A 21,997-nucleotide genomic window follows, 5' to 3' on the forward strand; every position below is an offset into this window, starting at 1 on the left:
TTAAATTTATTTTCAGTTTTCTGTTTTGTTAATCTGTCTTTAGAAAATTGAAAACGCGTTTTCTTTGAAATTTTGAAAATATTTTTTTAATGATATTTTATTCAATAAATTTGATTATTAAGTAAATTATAAATATTTAATGTTAATATATTATTAAAAATATATATACATTTTAAAGTTAATAAATTTTATAATATTTTTTTCCATTACAATAATAAAATATGAATAAATAAATAAATATATTTTGAGTTTTGAGTTTGTTTTGAATATTGAAAACACTCAAAACAATTTTTTTTTTGTTTTGAGGTTTCTTCATAATTTTTTTTTATTTTTAAAAATGTATTTTTAAAAATAATAAAAAGAACGCGTTTTCATTATTTTAAAAAATTAAAAACTAAAAATGACTTGAAAACAGTAAAAAGAATGCAACCTTACTTTTTTAGAACTCTTTTTTAAAAAAGATATATCAAATATGAGAATGTAAGGGTGCATTCTCTTTGCTTTTCAATTTTTAATTTTGAGTTTTGAATTCATTTTCAGTTTTCTGTTTTGGTAATCTATTTTTAGAAAATTAAAAACGCGTTCTCTTTGTCATTTTAAAAAATTATTTCTCAAAACAGAAAATTAGAAAACGAGTTCTCTTTGAAATTTTAAAAATAATTTTTTAATGATATTTTATTCAATAAATTTGATTATTTAATAAATTAAAAATATTTAATGTTTATAAGTTATTAAAAAAATTCTACATTTTAAAGTTAATGAATTTTGTAATATTTTTTTCATTATAATAATAAAATATGAATAAATAAATAAATAAATGTGTTTTGAATTTTGAGTTTATTTTAAATGAAAACACTCAAAACAACTTTTTGTTATTTTGAGTTTTCTTTATAAATATGTTTTTTGTTTTCAAAAATATATTTTTAAAAACAGTAAAGAAAACGCGTTTTCATTATTTTAGAAAATTGAAAACTAAAAATGACTTGAAAACAGCAAAGAGAACGCAACCTGAATTTATTTGAGAGTTTAAAAATTTCTCATTTTTTTTAGTGTGATTGGCCAGTTTGCTTTGCCTTAGAAAACTAATGCTTTCTAAACTTGACAATTTGACCAACTGACCCAAGCTCGAAAGCCACCAGATGCTACTTCAGTCAAAATCTAAAAACCAATTCTAGTTGCAGAGAGAGAGAGAGAGAGAGAGCTAATCTAATTAAAAAAAATCCAAACAATCTACCCAAAACAATAAATAAAGAATTGGCGGGTTTAGCCATCTTTTTTTTTTCATAATCAGAAATTCGTAATTATTATCTTTTAAGTCTATAATAAATAAATTTTAAATAGTTATGATAACTCACAATTACAGTATATTTTACTTCCATAAAATATACGCGGCAGCGGCAAATCTAACCGTTGTAAGCAGCTGCCTTGGCACGTGATTTGAATCTGATCGCGTGAAAATGACCAAATCCCACTTTGTATAGAACAAATCAGTCAATTATATATCCAAATCCCACTTTGATTAGAACAAATCAGTGAATTATTATATATATATCCAAATCCAATATCCATTGCCAACCCAAAATTTCATGCTTACTATCATCCACAGTTTAGCCCTTTCTCTTCACAGCTTCTCAATCCTCTCTTTCTCCCTCCCTCTCTTGATTTTGGTTTCGATCTCAGCTCCTTCATCTGCAAATTCATGGCAAATTTGATAGAAAATTTTCGGAAATTGTCGACCGTGGAGTTGGAGGCATAGGTATATATAATCATTTAAATATTGACATATATATTGATGTAAAGCTAATAATTTAGAAATTATTTATATATAGCCATTTCTCCTCACGACTTCTCAAATCTTAGCTCTTTAATCTGCAAATTCTTGGCAAAGTTGATATAATTTTTTTGGAATTTGTCGACCTTGGAGGCATAAGTATATATAATCATTTCAATATATATATATATATATCGATGTAAAACTATAATTTAGAAATTAATGTGATTAAATGAAGATGATGATTAATTCCTGTTCACTTGTTTAATTCTTCTTGTCATATTTCACTGAGAAAATTTCCAACTTGATTTTCTTCTTTCTTGGTCTGTTATTTTCCCTCTAGACAATAGAAACTGTGTTGTTAATATTTTGTCTTTGGTTATTCTTGACGTGGTTGAATGTAGAAACCAACTTTCGGTGATCCCAACTTTCGGGTGAACGGAAAGAATTAATTCTATGGGATGTGAGGAAATCAATAATTGGTATTGTAACTCTATTAAAAAGGAACAGTTAGAGCATAAAAATAATAAATTTATATAGTTTTTACAGTTGACAGTATGACACCCACTAAACAGCAGAGCAGCAATGGAAGACGATGCAAAGACCAGCTGTGATTTAACCTTTCTTCCACGGCTAGAGGCCTATACTTCCCATTCCGAAACCCTTCCAAGTGATTTAAGAATTAAGGTTCAAAATTCATTTAATCTTGACCTGCCAGATCATCAATTTCAAGATCTCTGTTTAGACCCTAGGGCCAATTTTGATTCCATTTGGGGCCCTGAAATGACTAATCTTCCTCGGCCATTTGGCTGGACCTTCAGCATGGAAGTTACTCTATCATCACTGAGCCAGTTATATGGTCTTCTACTTCTTTTCCATTTTGTCTACAAAAACTTAACACATGGGAGAACTTAACACATGGAGACCAGCGTAAAACCCTAATCCGGCTCAGACTAGACTCTCGGCTTTAACGATCAATTGGTTGAGAACCTCCACGAATAGAACACGAGGAAAAGCAAATAGGAGGTCTCCTAGCCAGCAACTTCTCGTTTGAATAAAAATTGATGAGAAACCTCAGTGAAGAAGACGATCAAAATAAGGGAACAGGAAAAAGATTCAATAGGAGAACTCACCCAAGCGTTCGAGAATCCAATCTCTGCGATCGGCCCTAGAAAATTGATCAAAAGAAACAATACGGAACGGAAGTATCAGGCGAGAAGCCAAATGAGATCTGAAGCTCCGGCCTCAATCGGATGAATTTCCGAGAAAAAGAGCAAACCTGGCAGCGGAGTGGAGCTTCCTGTCGAAGACGAGGTTCTTCGAATTCGAGGGGAGCGGGGTTTATATACAGGGTCGACGGAGCGAGAAGACTAAGCACCCCTGCCCTGCATCAACTGTGCTGTTTGAATTGAACCCAATGAAGAACTGTGGGCTTGGGCTTCGGCTCGGCTCGGGCGCGCGGCAGCGGCAAATCTAACCGTTGGAAGCAGCTGCCTTGGCGCGTGATTTGCATCTGATCGCGTGATAAGGAAATCTAGGCAAATCCAAATCCCACTTTGATTAGAACAATTCAGTGAATTATATATATCCAAATCCAATATCCATCCCCAACCCAAAATTTTATACTCTCTCTTTCTCCCTCCCTCTCTTGATTTCGATCTCAGCTCCTTTATCTTCAAATTCTTGGCAAATTTGATAGAATTTTTTTGGAAATTGTCGATCTTGGAGGCATAGGTATATATAATCATTTAAATATATATATATATTGATGTAAAGCTATAATTTAGAAATTAATTTGATTAAATAAACATAATAATTCATCTTCAGTTGTGTTTAATTTTCTGATTGTATTTTATCGAGAAAATTTTGAACTTAGAGTGTGTTTGATAGCATGAAAAATACATGAAAAATGTCACATCCAAATAATTGAATTCTATCTTTGGTGTTTAACATACTATATTTTCTATGAAATTGAATTTCATGATACAATCATCAAAGTATGTTTTTGCTTTTTTTTCGTAGAAAATTCCATCCAAGAGGGAGATGGTTTTTGTTTTCCATGTAAGTTGAAAAATATTTTCCTTTCCACCTAAATGCTATCAAACACACCCTTAGTTTGATAAGAAAATATTTTTCTTTCCATCTTAGGGTGTGTTTGATAGGGATGAAAAATGAGGATAAAATTTATTTTCTATTCAAATTTCAAGAAATTTCATCAAACAACTTTTTTTTTTCATGGAATTTCATCTTAGCTCAAAAAGTAGAGATTTTTATTGAAATCAAAGAATTGATATTCTTAGGAAATGAAGTGAGAATTGAAATTACATTTCACTTTTCACCTTCCATTCAAACGCACCCTTAGATTTTCTTTTTTCTTGGTTTGTTGTTTTTCCTCTAAACAATCGAAACTGTGTAGTTAATATTTTATCTTTTGTAATATTGATTATTTTCTTCTCATTCAAGTTGCCCATTAAGAACCTAATTCTCCTCGCATCACAGCTTTTCAAATCTCTCATTTACTTGCTCTCGTTCGATCTCACTTCTTTAATCCGCAAGTTCTTGACAAAGTTGATGGAACGGCGTTTCCCGATCGAGACAAGCGGCCATGGAAAGGTATCAATCCATATATACAATCACTAAACTTTATTTGTATTTATAAGTTAATTAATTATTAAGATTCATCATTAATTATTGGTCTTCTCTATCACTTGTTTGATCTTTTGGTTCAGTTTTTATTTCATTTAGAGTTTTGTGTCGGTTCTAGTTCTTGTCTGACAAATTATTCGTAATGTGTTTCAACGTAGGAATCGCATACCTTATTATCGTGGAAGAAACAGGAATCCAAGAACAAGTCGTACGCTTCATCCACCATTTCGGCGTGCTTTTGGCGGCTCTCGACGAACTCAATTGTCTAGCATTAGAAGTTATGATGCACAAGTGTTAGCATTATCGACACCTGTCATCTTTAATGTCCAACGGCAAGCATCCTCAACTTCATCATACCAATCATATGCTTCCGGTGATTCTCCCCAGATTCCATTGCCCAGAATTCAAACCCATGATTTTGGAATGATGAACAGTGGGAATCATCGTCGGCAAGCAAGGGGGCGAACAGATGATTTCATCTGCTTCCAACCGCAAGCATCATCATGGCCTCACAGAACTCCAACTACGTTTTCTCCGGTAATCGTCGGTGACGGTTACAGATACTTCTGGCGCCCTCTACCCGTTGACCGAACGACGAATCAACAAAATTTACGTCAAAGAGATAATGCAATAGTTCGACAGTTAGATGATAGGGACGATGAGCTACAAACACCTAATGATGAGGTAAGTTTATTGTCATGGCGCGAGAAAATTTTAGTTTATAAATTATCTTACAATTAACTAATCTTATATGTATGTGCAGCCCTTAATACAACCAACCCACGTATTGTCAGATGAAATAATTTTCAGTCACTTACAGAGAAAATCATATGTTTCATCACCTCCAAATGATGAGCAAGAACCAGAAATCTGTGTTATATGTCAGGTATAATTAAGAAATGTCATTGCCATTTATAAATACCTTTTCACTTGCTGTCTTAATTATTTATTAACAACAAATGGTGTGAAACATTGTAGGCTGACTACGAAGATAACGATGACGTTGGACTCCTTCAATGCGGGCATCATTACCACACAGATTGCATAAAGAGTTGGTTACGGGAAAAGAATGTGTGCCCCCTCTGCAAGTCCACAGTGTTGAAGATATAAATATATATATATATAGAAATTTAAAATAAGGAGAAGATAATTGGGATTATAAATTGTAAAGGATCATATTTAAAAATGGGTCTTACACTCGTTAAGTGCATTTAATATATATTTTTTATTATTTATATATTTCTATTGATTGATAAAGTATTTCAAAATATCATGAATTTGTTACCAATGAAAGGATACAAAATCTTTTAAAAATTTTAACTAGCAAGAAATGAGGCCAATAAAACCAACCGAAAAACTAATCACTTTCTTTATGGTTGTATTAATTTCTCTTTAGGAGCTAATCCTAAGAGTTAGTCAGCTCAAACTTTGTGTAATTAAAACTTTATGATCATTTTTTTTTTTTTTTTTGTAATTTAAACTCTTAATTAGTATTGCCATGTCAAAATAAAATTTTATGTTAAATGAATTCGAATAATGTTGGCAACGAATTGGGGCAATGTTAATGATGGTGACAGTGCAAAATGGAGGCATTATATATGTATATAAAGACATAATAGATATAAGTTTATGTCAAGTGAATTCCTCAAAATCATATGAATGGTGATATAGTTGTCGAGGTAAACAATTAAATTTGTCAACTGAGTAAACAAAAATACCATGATAACCTTTGGTTTTTAAAATCAAAGTTATCCAAAAGGGCATTGCTATTTTCTTAGAATCAAAGTTATCCAAAAGGACATTGCTATTTTCATAAGATTATTTTTCAAGTTATAACTAGCTATCTCCATCATTTCTATGATCAAAGCAATAGCCTTGCAAATAGCTAGGGCATGCATTCTTCTCTGTGGACCACCATCTTTTTATAGAATTCACATTGTAAGATTATTGACAACGAAGAGCTTTAATTTCATCATCCTTACCATACTTTATCTACAAAATTTCACAACATTTGTTTTAAAAAATTATTGAGATACAAAATAAAAAGGCACAATATTTCATGCCTTGCATATAAGGCACACATTTCAAGTTCTTGATATCATGAACATGAAATCAAGGTTTTTCTCCTTAGATGGCATAAAATTTCCTTTTTAGTAAATCCGCTACCCGGCCAGCATACATAGTTGTTGCAAAGACAATTTTTTTTTTTTTTTTAATTTTAGGATGAATAATTTATTTTATGAAGTCAACAGCTAATGACAAATAAATAACTGATTTGTTGCAGTAAGTGGTGCATGGTAAGGCAATGAACTCACCTCTCTCCATTTGACAATTACTCTTATCATATCCCTCAAATCTTTTTCTTCATATTCATATTCATCTTCATCTTCCATTTTAATTTATTCAAAGAAAGTAAAAATAAGATGCAAAGAGATTACGTTTAGTAAAAATAAGTTCCATTTTAATTGTTTGTGGATTTTCTTGGTTTCAATTTTGACTAGTGGATATTGGGAATGCGGAAGTTTCTTTCAGCATCATTAATTAGCTATATATAAATGGAGAAGAATGTAAAGTGCGATTCCAAGGAGGGTTGTTTCACATCGTTTTGTCTCTTTGTTGATGGTTCGGGTTGTTTACTACAAGCACAGTCACGATATATTATTCAAAATAGAGAAAGTTACATGGATTTCAAGAGACAAAAGTTGTAGATATTTCGAAATCCTATTTCAAAAGTTGTGTTACTTTCTTCGCTTGATAATTGTATAACTTTCTTCATCTGAATAATCAATCATGGTTTTGCTTGGAGTAAGAACCCGAACCAATAATAATGAGAGGAAATGATCCAATCACAAACAACATTCCATGGAGTCACGCTTCATAATCTTTTTCATTAATTTACAGCCAACGATGGTGAAAGAAACGTCGAGCATTCTCATCTACTGGTCAAAATAGAAACCAAGAAAATCTATTATAACCACAAGATGGCACAACTCAACAACTAGACATATATAATCTCTCTTTGTTTTGGGTGCTTACCTTGTTCAAAACACACACAAAAAAAAGAAAGAAAAAGGAATGATCTCCTTTGACCTTCGTAAAATGTTTTGATAATTGATAAAGACAAAGATAAAGACAAAGACAGTGATGAATGCGAAAATGAAGATTTAATGATTGTGATATAGCAATTGCCAAGTGGAAAGGTGAGGTCATTGCCAAGTGAAAAGTTGATAATTGTACTAAGGGACTCTTTGTTCTAAATGTTTGAATAAGAATGATGTTTTTTCTTTTGCTTACTTAAGTGACTCGTATGATATTTGGCATATTAAACTAGGACATGTTAGTATTTCTTACATCAAGAAAATGCAATCACTTAACTTGATTAGTGGTATAAATAATTCATGCATGGATAAATATGAAATTTGTGGTGAGACTAAATTGACTAAGAAAATATGTTTACCTATTTATAGAGAAATTGAATTGTTGAGTTTGATTCATACGGACTTGGGAGATTTAAACAGACTATGACTAAAGGTGGTAGAAAATATTATGTGACTTTTATTGATGATTTTTCTAAATATATTAAAATATATTTATTTAAAAATAAAGATAAGACTTTGATGTGTTTCTTACATATAAAATTGAAATAAAAAATCAATTAAATAGAAAGATTAAATGAATAAGAATAAGATCAAATAGAGATGATGAATATGTGCTTTTGAATGATTTTTGTGAAAAAGAATAAATTATACATGAAATTAAACCACCTTATTTACCTGAATCTAATGGTGTAGCAGAGAGAACATATAGAATACTTAAAGAAATGATAAATGCTATGCGTGTTAGTTCTTTTGCACCTAATAATTTATAGGGGAGGAAGTTATCTTAAGTGTATGTCACTTACAAAACAAAATTCCCCATAAGAAAACTGGTAAGGCACCTTATGAACTTTAGAAATGTTACCCACCTAATTTGAAAATTTTAACAGTTTGGGATTGTCTTGCTAAAGTTATGTTGCCTAATCCCAAGAAAAGGAAAATAGGGTCAAAAACTTCTAATTGCATGTTGGTTTGGTTATGTTGTTCATAGTACTGCATATAAATTTCTTGTGTTAAAAAGTAATGTATTTGATTGCAATATTATTATTGAGACAAAAAATGCAGAGTTTTTTTAAAATATGTTTTCTTTAAAAGTTAAGAGAATTTTTTCTTCACCTGCTAGAAATTCTACGTACTTCAACTACTATTCAAAATGATTTTAAAAATTCAAATGAGGATTTGAGAAGAAGTAAAAGGCAAAGAAAAAAAACTTCTTTTAAAAATGATTTTTATATTTATCTTGTTGAAAATAACCCTTCAATTTTTACAGAAACTAATTCTTTTCCTAATGTCATTTTTTTTTTTGGAAAAAAGCTATTAAAAATGAGATTGATTCTATTTTGCAAAATGATACTTGGGATTTGGTTGATTTGCCTCCCGGGGCAAAACTGATTGGTTACAAATGAATTTTCAAAATAAAATATAATCCTAATAGTTCGGTTAAAAAATTTAAAACTAAACTTGTTGCAAAAAGTTTTACTCAAAAACAAAATATTAACTATTTTAATAGCTATGCCCCTGTGACTAAAATCTCTTCCATTTGTATTTTGCTTGCTTTAACTTCAATTTACAAACTTTATATATGTACCTCAAATGGATTTTAAAATTGTTTTTCTAAAGGATAATTTAGAACAAGAAATTTATGTTGCAACTTGATGGTGGTGTTGTTTCTAGTCAAGAAAGTAAGATCTGAAAATTACCTAAGTCTTTATATGGTTTAAAGCAAACACCTAAACAGTGACATGAAAAATTTTACCAATCTTGTTGTGTGATGGATTTCCATCTCTTGAGGTAGATAAATATCTCTATACAAAATTAATTGACGGTGATTGTGTGATTATCTACTTATATGTGGATAACATGCTTATTAATTTTTTGTACTACTCTTGATATAGTACATAAAATAAAATATTTTCTTAAATCTAAATTTGACACGAAAGATATGGGTGAAACTAATGTCATCTTAGAAGTTAAAATCATAAGGAATGATAATGGTAATATGTTGTCACGAGAGCATTACATTGAGAAATTTCTAAAGAAATTTGATAATTTTGATGTGATACATGAGAGTACTCCTTATGATGCTAATACTCAATTAAAGAAAAATAGAGATGATCTAATATCACAATCTGAGTATGCACGAGAATTTGATGCATTTGATGAATTTTTTGAGACCTGACAAAGATTATGTTATGTGCAAATTGAGTAGATATACTCAAAATCTCAATTGTGATCATTAAACTGCGTTAGTCAAACTAATGAAATATTTGAGAGGCACCATGAATTATGGTATTTTATATAGTTGATTTCTAGTTGTATTAGAAGGATATAGTGATGCTAATTGGATATCTAATTCAGATGAGACAAAATCTACTAGTGGTTATATATTCACTCTTGGCGAGGGTGCTAATACTTGGAAATTAGCCAAACGAACTATCATTGTTAGATCCATCATAGAATCAGAGTTTATAACTTTAGAGTTGGCTAGTAATAAGGTTGAGTGGTTAAGAAACTTCTTAGCTAATATTTTATTGGGTATGAAACCTATACTATATGTCTATACATTGCCATTGCCAAGCACAATGGCCATTGCAAAGAATAAATCTTACAATGGCAAGAATAGACACATAACTTCTCTTGCGCAAATATCATTTCTTTAAGAATTGTATAGGTGCAATAGATAGAATGCATGTTACAATTGGGCATCTGCATTGCACCAAACATCTTTTTGTGGAAGGAAAACTAATGTAACACAAACTATGATATTGACGAGTGATTTTGATATGAAATTTATAATTGTGTATGTTGGATGTGAAAGTATTGCTAATGATTCGCGAATATTCATTGACACAGTTATAAGAATCTTGAACAACTTTCTAATGTCACAAGGAGATATATTATAATACTTCAAATGATGTATTAAATATTTTTATAGTATTACAGTCTTAATTCATAGTTTTTTTTTTTTTTTTTTTTGCAAATCAATTTTATCTTATTGATTATGGCTATTCGAATATGCCTAAATTTCTTACCCCTTATCAAGGTCAAAAATATCATCTGAGTGATTATGTTGGATGAGGAAGATCGTGTGAAAAGGAAGAGTTATTCAACTATAGACACTCTTCGTGTCGGAACATAATTGAGCGTTGCATTGGAGTATTAAAGGCAAAATTTCTTATTTTGAAATTAATCGTCAATTATCCATTTAGTAAGTAAAGATAAATTCTTACTGCATGTTACACAATACATAACTTTATTTGTCAGGAGGGTTTTTTAGATAAATTATTTACTAAATATTCATCAGTGAATATGGTATTTGATGATATGCCACAATCAAGTCAAAATCAGGAAGCCATACATTTTGATGTTAATCACACAACTCAAATGGGACATGTCAGTGATCAAATTACTACACAAATGTGGAATGAGTACCGAATGACTCATACATAAGTTTGTAATTTTATTTTATTATTTTAATTTCTAAAATATGTTTATTTTTGATATTTGTATTGAAACTTGTAATCGTATCTCACTTATTATTAAGCTGTTTGATGCAATTTTATTATTTACAATCACATTATATAATTATTAGTTACCGTCTTTAATTTTTATTTTTATCCTTCCTATCTTATTGTCAAGTCAATTTATTTATTTATTTGTATTTTATTCTTGTAATGGGAAAAATATTACAAGATTTACTAACTTGTATATATTTTTTAATAATTTATTAACATTAAATAGTTCTTATTTAATAAATAATCAAATTTATTAAATAAAATGTTATAAAAAAATTATTTTCAAAATTATAAATAGAAGGTGCTTTTAATTTCTTGAAACAAACTATCAAAAAAAATTAAAAATAAATACAAAACTCAAAGAGAAGAGGCCCTAAACATTTGCAACTAGTTTAATAAAAAGACTAAAAGACAATCTTTTTAACTCAAAAAAATGCGAAAAATATTTTTTTTTAAAAAAAACAGACAAGCAAAAAATTGATTTTTTTTTTAGTTTTCTTTTCATTTTATAATAAAAATATACAGAAATAATTAAAATGGAAAGTAAGAATGCCAGGCTTGTAGGAGAATGGTCCCTTCCTCTAAATGGATGGCCCAAAACATATATGGACGTAAATACACGTACATAGTTACATTTATACATGTATGTATATGTAAATTTACGCCAATGTATGTACATATAAATGCATTACATATATTTGTGTGTGTATATGGATTGCATACAAATTAAATGTATTTCCATGCATATATGTATATATATTGTGTGCGTGTGTGAACAATATTTAAGCATATACCGTTTAGTTTTATTTATATTTTTTCACATTTTATTTTTACAATTATTAGAATGATTGAATTTGAAATGCTCATGTATAATATTTATCCAAACACTTAAATTTCAAAAATCATTATTTCAAATGACAATTTAAAATATAAGAATTTCAAATTTGGGATTCCAAGTGGCGTCCACCATTTGGAATACCTTTATCGAAAGGAAAATGTTATTTGTACAAATAAGTGGATTAACAAGAGAATAATTGAAGGCGCCAAATCACAAAAATGTCATCACCCAATTTACAGATTCATCACCCCTGCCCTTGGCTGCCTCCTCTTTCCTCAGTTATGGCCGCCTCCAGCAAGCTCCGCCTTGCCTCGCTTCATTGACGCCTTCATGTCGTCTCGTGACGCCCCTCGCCGACCATTAATGCAACATGTCGTCGCCCCGTTGTAGCGCCTCATGCGATCACCACTGCATCATGTCGTCGCCTCGTCGTAGTGCCTCGCGCCGACCGCCGCTGCACCATCTCGTCATTTCGTCGTTGCTACCTCTAGATGAAGCCCGATTAACCTTTATGAATTAATCCATATTAGGCTTTATGAATCAAGCCCGATCGAGTTCATTCAGGTTGAAGCCCAGGCAATAAAGTCCGGACTTTATCATTGGATGAAGTCCAATTCAATCATCAAATTTATATATATTCTTGGTACATGTAGCATGATTCTTTGAGCCACCAAATGCAAATGCTACTTTAATGAAAATCTAAAACCAACTCTAGTTACATAGAGAGACGTAAACTAATTTTAAAAAATCCAATCAATCTACCTAAAACAAACAAAACAATGAAAAGGAAAAACGGACAAAGGATAACATAGGAACTAGGAAGTTCTCATTATAAAAGATGAACAAGAAAACGCACGAGAATTTTAAAAGATAATCACAATTGGAATATATATATATATATATAATAATAACATTTGCATATTTTTGGTTTGTGGACTCCAAGGACCAACCGTAGCCCCTTTCTCCTTCCCAATAAAGGGGCGTTTGTTAAAATAAATAAGATAAGAGGTATCAAGATAAGTTTAGAATGCATTCCGAATCAAGATATAAAATGATCAAGATAAGGCTGGAAAGCATTTCAAGATTTTTATCAAAATGTTTATTAATTTTTTTGAAATCCACTGATAATTATATTTTTTTTCTTTTTATGTGTTTGTTAATGCATATAATAAGCTCCAAGATAAGAGTTTTTTTTACGAAAATATCCTTATTACCAAATTTATGATTAAAATAGTATTTTATGATTAATATGAATTGTCAAAAAAATTAAAATTAAAAATAATATTTTATTTTCTAAATTCATGTTCAAAAATAAATTTAAAAAGAGTTGAAAAGTGGAAATAATTATTGTTAGAATTACAATAATTCCACCTAAATTATTAAAAATGGCCAGAACATATTTTCATAATAGGTAATAAAATATAAAATTAAATAAAATAATTTAAAAGTTGGTGAAATGAATTATATTAGTTAATAAAATATATAGAGAGAGAGAGAGAAATTTAAATTTTAAAAATCAATGAAATGAATAATGTCATTTAAAATTTAAAAATTGTCAAAACATATAACAATTTAAAAATATATTAAATAATATTAATTATAAGAGTTAAATAAATAATTTTTTTTAATAAATTTAAATCTTTAAAATGCATTAAATGGCATTAACTATCCTATAAGGGGCATATAAGTAATTGAACCTTATCTTGAAAGAGCCAGATAAATTTATCCAAGGGGGAGATCGGATAAATTTATCTTGAAAGGGGGAAATAAGAGGTCACGTGATGACTTTTTTGCAAATGGTCAAATAAGCTTAACAAACACGTTGGAAAGACCAAACACCCGGAATGTTTCCCATATCTAACATTTTCTCTATCTTATCTTAATTAACAAACACTCCCTAAATATATAATTGGCGGGTTTAGCCAGCTTTTTTTTTTTCATAATCAGAAATTCGTAATTATTATCATTTAAGTCTATAATAAATAAATTTTAAATATTTATAATAACTCACAATTACAGTATTAAATAAGTTAAACAAAAATATTGAGAGAGCTAAATAAAGAAATTTGATTCCAATCTTTTATTTTCTGTTTACTAAAAATATACTTACATGGGATGGGGGTTGAATTTAACCGTTGCCAACCCAAAATTTTTTATACTTACTTCCATAAAATATACGCGGCAGCGGCAAATCTAACCGTTGTAAGCAGCTGCCTTGGCACGTGATTTGAATCTGATCGCGTGAAAAGGACCAAATCCCACTTTGTATAGAACAAATCAGTCAATTATATATCCAAATCCCACTTTGATTAGAACAAATCAGTGAATTATTATTTATATATATATCCAAATCCAATATCCGTTGCCAACCCAAAATTTCATACTTACTTTCATCCACACTTCAGCCATTTGATACTCTTCAGAGCTTCTCAAATCTCAACTCCTTAATCTGCAAATTTTTGGCAAATTTGATAGAAAATTTTTGGAATTTGATCTAACTTGCAGCAGGCGTAAGTATATATAATCGTTTCAGTATATGTATATATATATTGATGTAAAACTACAATTTATAAATTAATGTGATTACAAGCGGCCATTGAAAGGTATATATAATCATCTTCACCTCTTTAATTTGCAGGTTCTTAACAAAGTTGATGGAACGACGTTTTTCAGAGCAAGCGGCCATGGAAAGGTATCGATCCACATATGCAATCACTAAACATTATTTATATTTATAAGTTAAATAATATATTATTAGCGTTCAACATTAATTATTACTTTTCGATCTGTCACTTTGTTTAATCTTTTGGTTCAGTTTTTTATTTCATTGAAAGTTTTGTGTCGATTTTAATTCGCTATGTGTTTTAACGTAGAAATCGCGTACCTTATCATCGTCAAAGAAACAGAAGAAATCCAAGAACAAGTCCGACATTTCATCCATCATTTCTGCATGGTTCCAGCGCCTCTCAGCAAACTCTTTTGTCTAGCATTAGAAATAGAAGCCATGATGCACAAGTAGTAGCATTATCCACGCCCGTCATCCTTAATGTTCAACGACGACAAGCATCCTCAACTTCTTTGGTGATTGGTGATTATGGCTATGGAAACTTTCAACAAGAGAATTTACGTCCTACTGATGCTCCGTTCCAGCTACTCGATGTAAGCTTAATTTCCACTACTATTTCGTTAATTTTAATCGTTTTGTTCAATTACTTGACACAGAATTAAGTGACCTCCTTCTTTTAATCTTCGCAGGATGTGTTCATATTCGATGATATCACACACTTGATCAACGACATAGAGGAACTGTCCCCACCTCAAGAGGTGAGTTCCTCCTTTAAACGTTCCATAATTTATATATACATATATACACTTAAAATATCTCGTACGTTATTAACAAAAACACATATATATACACTTGCAGAGGTTCCTTAATCTTCCACATCCTCCTAGACGCACGAGCCCAAGTAGCGTATTGTCTGAAGAAATAATTTTACGTCGTTTAAAGAGAAGAATCCATGTTTCATCTGCAAATCGAGAATCCGAAATCTGTGTTATATGTCAGGTGCGTATTGTTTGTTTTATTATCAATCCCTTATTGTAACATTTATAAATTATCATTTCACTTATTAGTATTTTAATTATTTATTAACAAAAAACATATATTGTGAAATTTATATATATAGGCTGAGTATGAAAACGGCGACGGTATCGGGGCTCTTCATTGTGGACATTATTACCATACAAATTGCATAAAGAGTTGGTTGTTGGAAAAAAATCTGTGCCCCCTCTGCAAGGTCACTGCTTTGCATGGTTATGTAAATGCCTAGAAATTGAATTATATGAAGGGGCACGAAGAAACATTTGTATACAAACTTCCTTGAATTTGAAGCTTTCCTTTAAGTGATCATTCATTCCCTTTTTAGATTGAAACTTTTGTCTTTCTGTGTACAAATTGCTGAATATGAATCTAGCTAGGTTCGTAATCATTATAATTTTGTGAATAACTTACAACTTATTGAGATTTTTATAAATTGGTTTAGTTTTTAAATAATTTTATTTATTAATTAATTTAAAATATAATGTGTTTATCTTAAGTTGATAAAATTATTTATAAATAAATAAATATATTTTATTTAAAGACTCCTATCAGAGCAGTGCTTTAACTTGGGATTAAATTGTTTGAAAAAAGGAAAATTAAAGACCGAAAAATCCAAAGCCAAATTTGTCGTGCAGTGAGAGGAAGGTGGCGGGAGACACTTGCTAGAGACACCATGAGAAGGGGAGAGAAGAGGCGGCTAAGGGAAGAGAAAGCAATTTTATAATTAAATGAGGGTATTTTCATCATTTTAACATGTTAATTAGTAAGGTTCTCGGTAACCCTTTCAGACAAAGTAGCATTACTGGCCAAACAAAGCCTTGTTCTTAAGCGACCATATATGACAATTACATACCATTTTTACAAAGATTTTATATTTTCTATAACCATAAATTTAACAGTATTTTCTTATTTACAGAGATTTTATACAAAAATACTGTTAAATTTATGTAACACTAACTGTTTATTTTTGTATTTAAAATTTACCTCCCACTATATAAAAAATTTTGAGAAAAATATTTTTTTTTTATTTTTAGTATATATATATATATAGAGAGAGAGAGAGAGAGAGAGCGCTCAACATGTGTTGTCCTGTTAAATGATGAAGTGATTTTTTAAGAAATTTTAAGTCTTAATTTCAACAAGTATTTCAAATTTTATTAAAAGACATTGAAATTATTTTTAAACAATTAAAAGGAAATTAAAATCAACCGTTGAAATTGTTGTCATCCATTTTGCTGCTTTTGCAAGTTGCAACCTCTCTTTCACCATTCAAAATGAAATTTCAAAGGGTTTAGAAATTCAAATTTAATTTACAATAAAATTGTTCAATTGAAAAACAATAATATTCTATCATTCTCATAAATTAAAACTAATTTTTAAATTTAAATTCTGTTAATTATCAATTTGAGGTTTTGATTATGTAATCGATTTTCAAAAGCTTAGACTAAACATGTAATAATATATCGAGGGCGTTACTCGTAAGAAAATATTAAGGTATACATAAATAATATTTACATTTTAAAAATTCACATAGTATATTTTGATATATACTAATATACGTATAAAATATATCTTATATATTGTAGATTGGAGTTTTTTTTTTTTTATTCACCTGATGTGTCCAAAATTCGTCTGGCTAATCTCTAGATGTGAGTGACTTTTACCCTTAATATACCACCCAAGTAAATTCGAATGCAAACACAGTCTATACACATTCAGAGCTGAATATTTGATACAATTCATGTAATACTTGCTTTCAGACTTGTTGTTACTTTTCAATTAAATATTATCTTCCAACAATAATTTTGCCTTTCAGATGGACATTAGAGTTTTTTTTATTACATAATTGAGTGTGCTCGCAGAGATGGAAAAGCAAATCTCAACAAATCTAAATCCAAACCCATTAATTTTGAATTAAATGATGATTCTAACAACAAATTTAAAACCTGCTTTAATTCATCTAAAAGTAATATTTATGAGTACATATCCACATTCTTGTCAAAGCTTCTCAAATCCCTCACTTAAAACATTCATTCTCAAATCTCTTTCTTTATGGTTGTCTTAATTTCTCTTTAGAAGCTAATCGTAGACGTGAATTAACTTAAACTTTTTGGTAATTAAAACTTTTATGAACAATTTTTTTATGTAATTGAAACTCTTAATTAGTAATGCCATGTTCAAATAAAATTTCATGTTAAATGAATTTGATTAATGTTGTTAATGAATTAGGGTGGAGTTAATGATTGTCGACCAATTAATATTTGAGACAATTACGAAATTCTTAATGATTTTGTTCAAGGACAAGGATGGAATTTGTCTACCTTGCCCTCCCTTTGTCAAATTATCGTTAATTATAAATATAGACCCATACAAACACAATAGATAAATTTTGTATAATAAAATGTCCATAAATTTCACATGTGATCTCACTAAAAAGAGGGCTTTGCTTGTTATAACACAATGTATCAATATAATTTGGCTTTGTGGGCTTGGTCTTGGGACCGGGCCCATTTCTTTATGAGACCGACTTTGCTCAAGAGTGCATGTCGCGACAAATCTGATAGATCACAGTAATTCATATGTATAAATAGAGAGAAATCTAATTAAAAACTCAATTCTCTCATCAACTTCTCATATCTCTCATTTATTTATTCTCGATCAATCTCACCTCATAAGAACTCTTGGGTACTTATCAATTACCATTGGACTACGATTTTAAGGGTACGAATCCTTAATGTCCAACGACAAACATACAAATTGTATAAAGAGTTGGTTGTTGGAAAAAAAATTTCTATAAGACCTGATTCGACTCGTAACAATCGCAGTGTGAGAGTTCTACTCTCTTATAAGAATGATTTTTTGTGAGCATCATACATTATGTATCTCATCTAAGGAGTTATCGTATACCGTGATTTACTCCTTCCACATGTTTAGAATAATATACGAGAAATCTTCTTTATAACCAAGAAATTGAATTAAAAAAAGGGGCGCAACCAAGAAATTGAATTAAAAAAAGGGGCAATTTGTGTAAATTGAAACATTTGCTTACAAACTTCCTTGAATTTGAAGCTTTCCTTTCAGTAATTTCAGTGATCATTCATTCCCCTTTTAGATTGAAACTTTTGTCTTCCTGTGTACAAGTTGCTAATAATTTTAAGATATTTTACCATCTATATTTATTAAGATTAATATAAACCTAAGTTTACAATCCTAATAATTTTGTAAATAACTTACAATTTTTATAAATTGAATTAGTTTTTAAATAATTTTATTAATTAATTAAATATTTTTTTTATTTTTTTTAATATATATGCAGAGAGAGAGAGAGTGAGTGAGAACTGTTGTTCTGTTGAATGATGGCGTGATTTGGGCAATTAACAGCTGTCCATCATCTCCAATGCATTCTCCAATATGTTATAGGGTTAGTTTTGACTTTTCATTGTTTTCCAATACAATATTTCTCAATTTTTTATATTTTTATTTATAAATAAAATTAATTACACCTTAACTCCTAACCCTTAAATGGAAATTAATTTTTTGAAACAACTTTACTGTCACTTTAATATTATTTTATTTAAAAAATAAAACATCACCAAATAAATTTTTATTTAATTTTTTTATGTGTATATAACACGAATCACTTCCTTAATTAATATTTATATATTAAAAAAATCTATTAAAATTATTAAATTATTTTTTTCTCTGTGTGTTTATAGTTGTTACTAGTAATATAAATATTTTTCTCCTTTGAAAAACAAAAAGAATTCAAGAATCAATATATGGGTCGGTTTAAAAGGTAAATATTCCATCATTTTTAATTGAATTTATATGTTTTTTTAGCTTTCTTGTAAGGGATCCCTTCAATAATGGGGAATACTTTGAGGTCGGTTTGGAAAATCCAAGAAATTCCCCCCCCTGGTTTCCAAAGCCTCTTTACAACACAAGTCCACCCTCTATGAAGAATAAAGTTGAAAGTGCATCTATACACCAAATTAAAGCATCACTATATAAATAAATAAATATCAAATTGGGTGTTAGGAAGTTTTATTAGATTTTTAATTTATTAAAATGTTTTTTTATCATAATATTATAATATAATAAAAATAATGTTATTTTTAGACTATACTTCTTCTTTATAAGATTTGTCAAAAAGATAAAAAAAAAATAAACTATGCCCAATATTTAAAAACGAGTCTTAAATTTTGGTAAATCTTATACTTTAAAGTCTAAATTAATTTTCGTTGATCTTTTACGTATCACTTATGATAAAGTTTTATTAGAATTCAATAATATCATAATTGGAATTCTCCGTCTTTTAAACTCAATTGATGTAAACGAAATTTAAATTAACAAAATGTTATATTTTAATAGTTAATTATCAAATAAATTATTAAGACCTTGTTATAGCACCCCAAGTGTTAGCTGGTCTAAAAATTGGTCCCATATCATTAAGAAAAATAAGATATTATTGCAATGTTATTAAGAAAAATAAGATATAATTAGATGAGCCAACACTAGGATAATAACAATGGACGTTATGGACCAGCTTCCAGAAGCTAACGTTAGAAACTCAAGCTGTCTTCGTGTGGTGTTTTGACCAGAAGGTCGGAAGAATAAACACTTTGGACGAAGCATTCTATTCCTCTGCAAAAATAAACAACGCCAGGCTGGCAGTGGGGGGCGGCCGAAGCACCCGCCAACGGTCCAATTCTCTCGAGGACGAAAATCCTCTCTCTCCACGCCCGTCTCCACTCCTTCCAATACCGCTTACGACACCGCATTCACCGGAAGACGCCATCAAGGCAACAACAGAAGTCGTAACAGCAAAAGGGGTCCTGGAAATAGCCGCTACTTTTAACAGCCCACGTCCCACCCACGAAAGCGCGTCGGTTATCCCGTAATCCCCAAAAACACCCTGGACGAATCCCAATAATTACATCCCCGCCCAGGCTCTACAAAATACGTGTCAATGAAGGAACCGAATTCCTTGTAGCCAACCACCCCACAGATCTCCCTCTTCATTTCTCGCCATTGCAGTGGCAGAGCCTAAGCACTGAGAGAGAGAGAGAGAGAAGAATGGAGAAGAAGCCGGGATCGTTCTTCTTCAAGCGGCTGGGGAAGAAGGGCTCGTCGCGGTGGTGGTTCAGAAGCTCCGGCCTCCGGTGGAAGAAACTCAGCTTCCAGCTTTGGTTCGTCGACGGCTTCCTCTTCAAGATTGTCTCCGTCTTAGAAGCCATTGCTCTGGTGGCCACTCTCTGCTTCTTCTACCTCTGCTGCGGCTGCCACATCTGATGACGACCCCATGGTCGCTCTTTAACGTCTACTGACTCTTTTTCCGAGACGGAACAGATCGAAGAGGAGTGTAAATCGGGAATTTGGGTTTGGAAGTTTCTTTGTTTCTCTCTCTCTCTCTCTCTCTCTCTCTCTCTCTCTCTCTGTTCTTGAAGAACTCTGTTTCTGTCTCTGGAATGTGACTGACTTTGGAAAGTTGGGGCAAAGCTAATTTGAGATTCATTTGGGTTTGGGTTTGGGTTTGGTCTTTCTGGGTTTTTTTTTGGTCTGTGTTCGCTCTTTATTTCATCTGATTTTCTTGTATAAAACCTAACTATCAGTATTAAATTCGAACTTCTTCAAGTTCTCTCTCTACTTCAATGCAGAAATTGGTTATTCAAAGTGATTATATTTTGTTTTGTGTAGATTGGCCTGAGGAGAAGATTATGGATTTTTGATTCGGCTTTTATTTGATTTCCAACTGGAGAAACGAGAGAAAGAGAAAAACAAGAAGGAAAATCTTTTTCATCACAGAAAATTCTTTCCAAATTTATCTCCTCCTGTCTTGGATTTTCCTTCAAATTTTCTGCCATTTTATTCACAAACTAACCCAAAAAAAAAATTATGGCTTTCTTCTCGAATCTTCTTCCACATTCATTTTCCCAGAACGACGCAGGCTGTAAAACAGAGGATTCTGAAGATATTGTTCAATGTTCCGTTAAAGTGCATGATAATTAAGGAAGTTTTAGGTGGGACATGAAACAAGAGTGATTAGGAAGAACTAGGAACATAAAGATGGGCCTTTGACACCTTCAAAAAGGTTCAAGAACATGAAAAGATCATGCGAGACTATGATTTTCCCATGTGATGTAGGAAGGAATCAACACTAATTAATACAACCAAGCAATTGGAAGAAAGTATCAATGGGCTCATGCAAATAGAAAGTTTGACATGGTCAAGGAAATCATCATGGGATGGGACAGCAACATTAGCATGCGTTGGTCAAATAGAAAGGATCAAGGCATTATTATATATTAAACATTCAAAATATGGTCAATCACGTTCTGAATGGGAAGAACATGGAGATCTATGAACTTAATTCTTAAATTCTAAGTAAAAATAATAGTAAGACTGTGATATTTCAATTGTTTCTTTTTTTAGGTAAAATGGGATATTTCAGTTGTATGTGACTCATGATCCAACTGAAGCCTTATCTGTTGAAAGTTTGATATCTTACACCTTGCTATTGAAAGCGTATGT

Source organism: Diospyros lotus, unplaced genomic scaffold (genome assembly GCF_014633365.1).
Source record: "Diospyros lotus cultivar Yz01 unplaced genomic scaffold, ASM1463336v1 superscaf1, whole genome shotgun sequence".
Classification (NCBI taxonomy): domain Eukaryota; kingdom Viridiplantae; phylum Streptophyta; class Magnoliopsida; order Ericales; family Ebenaceae; genus Diospyros; species Diospyros lotus.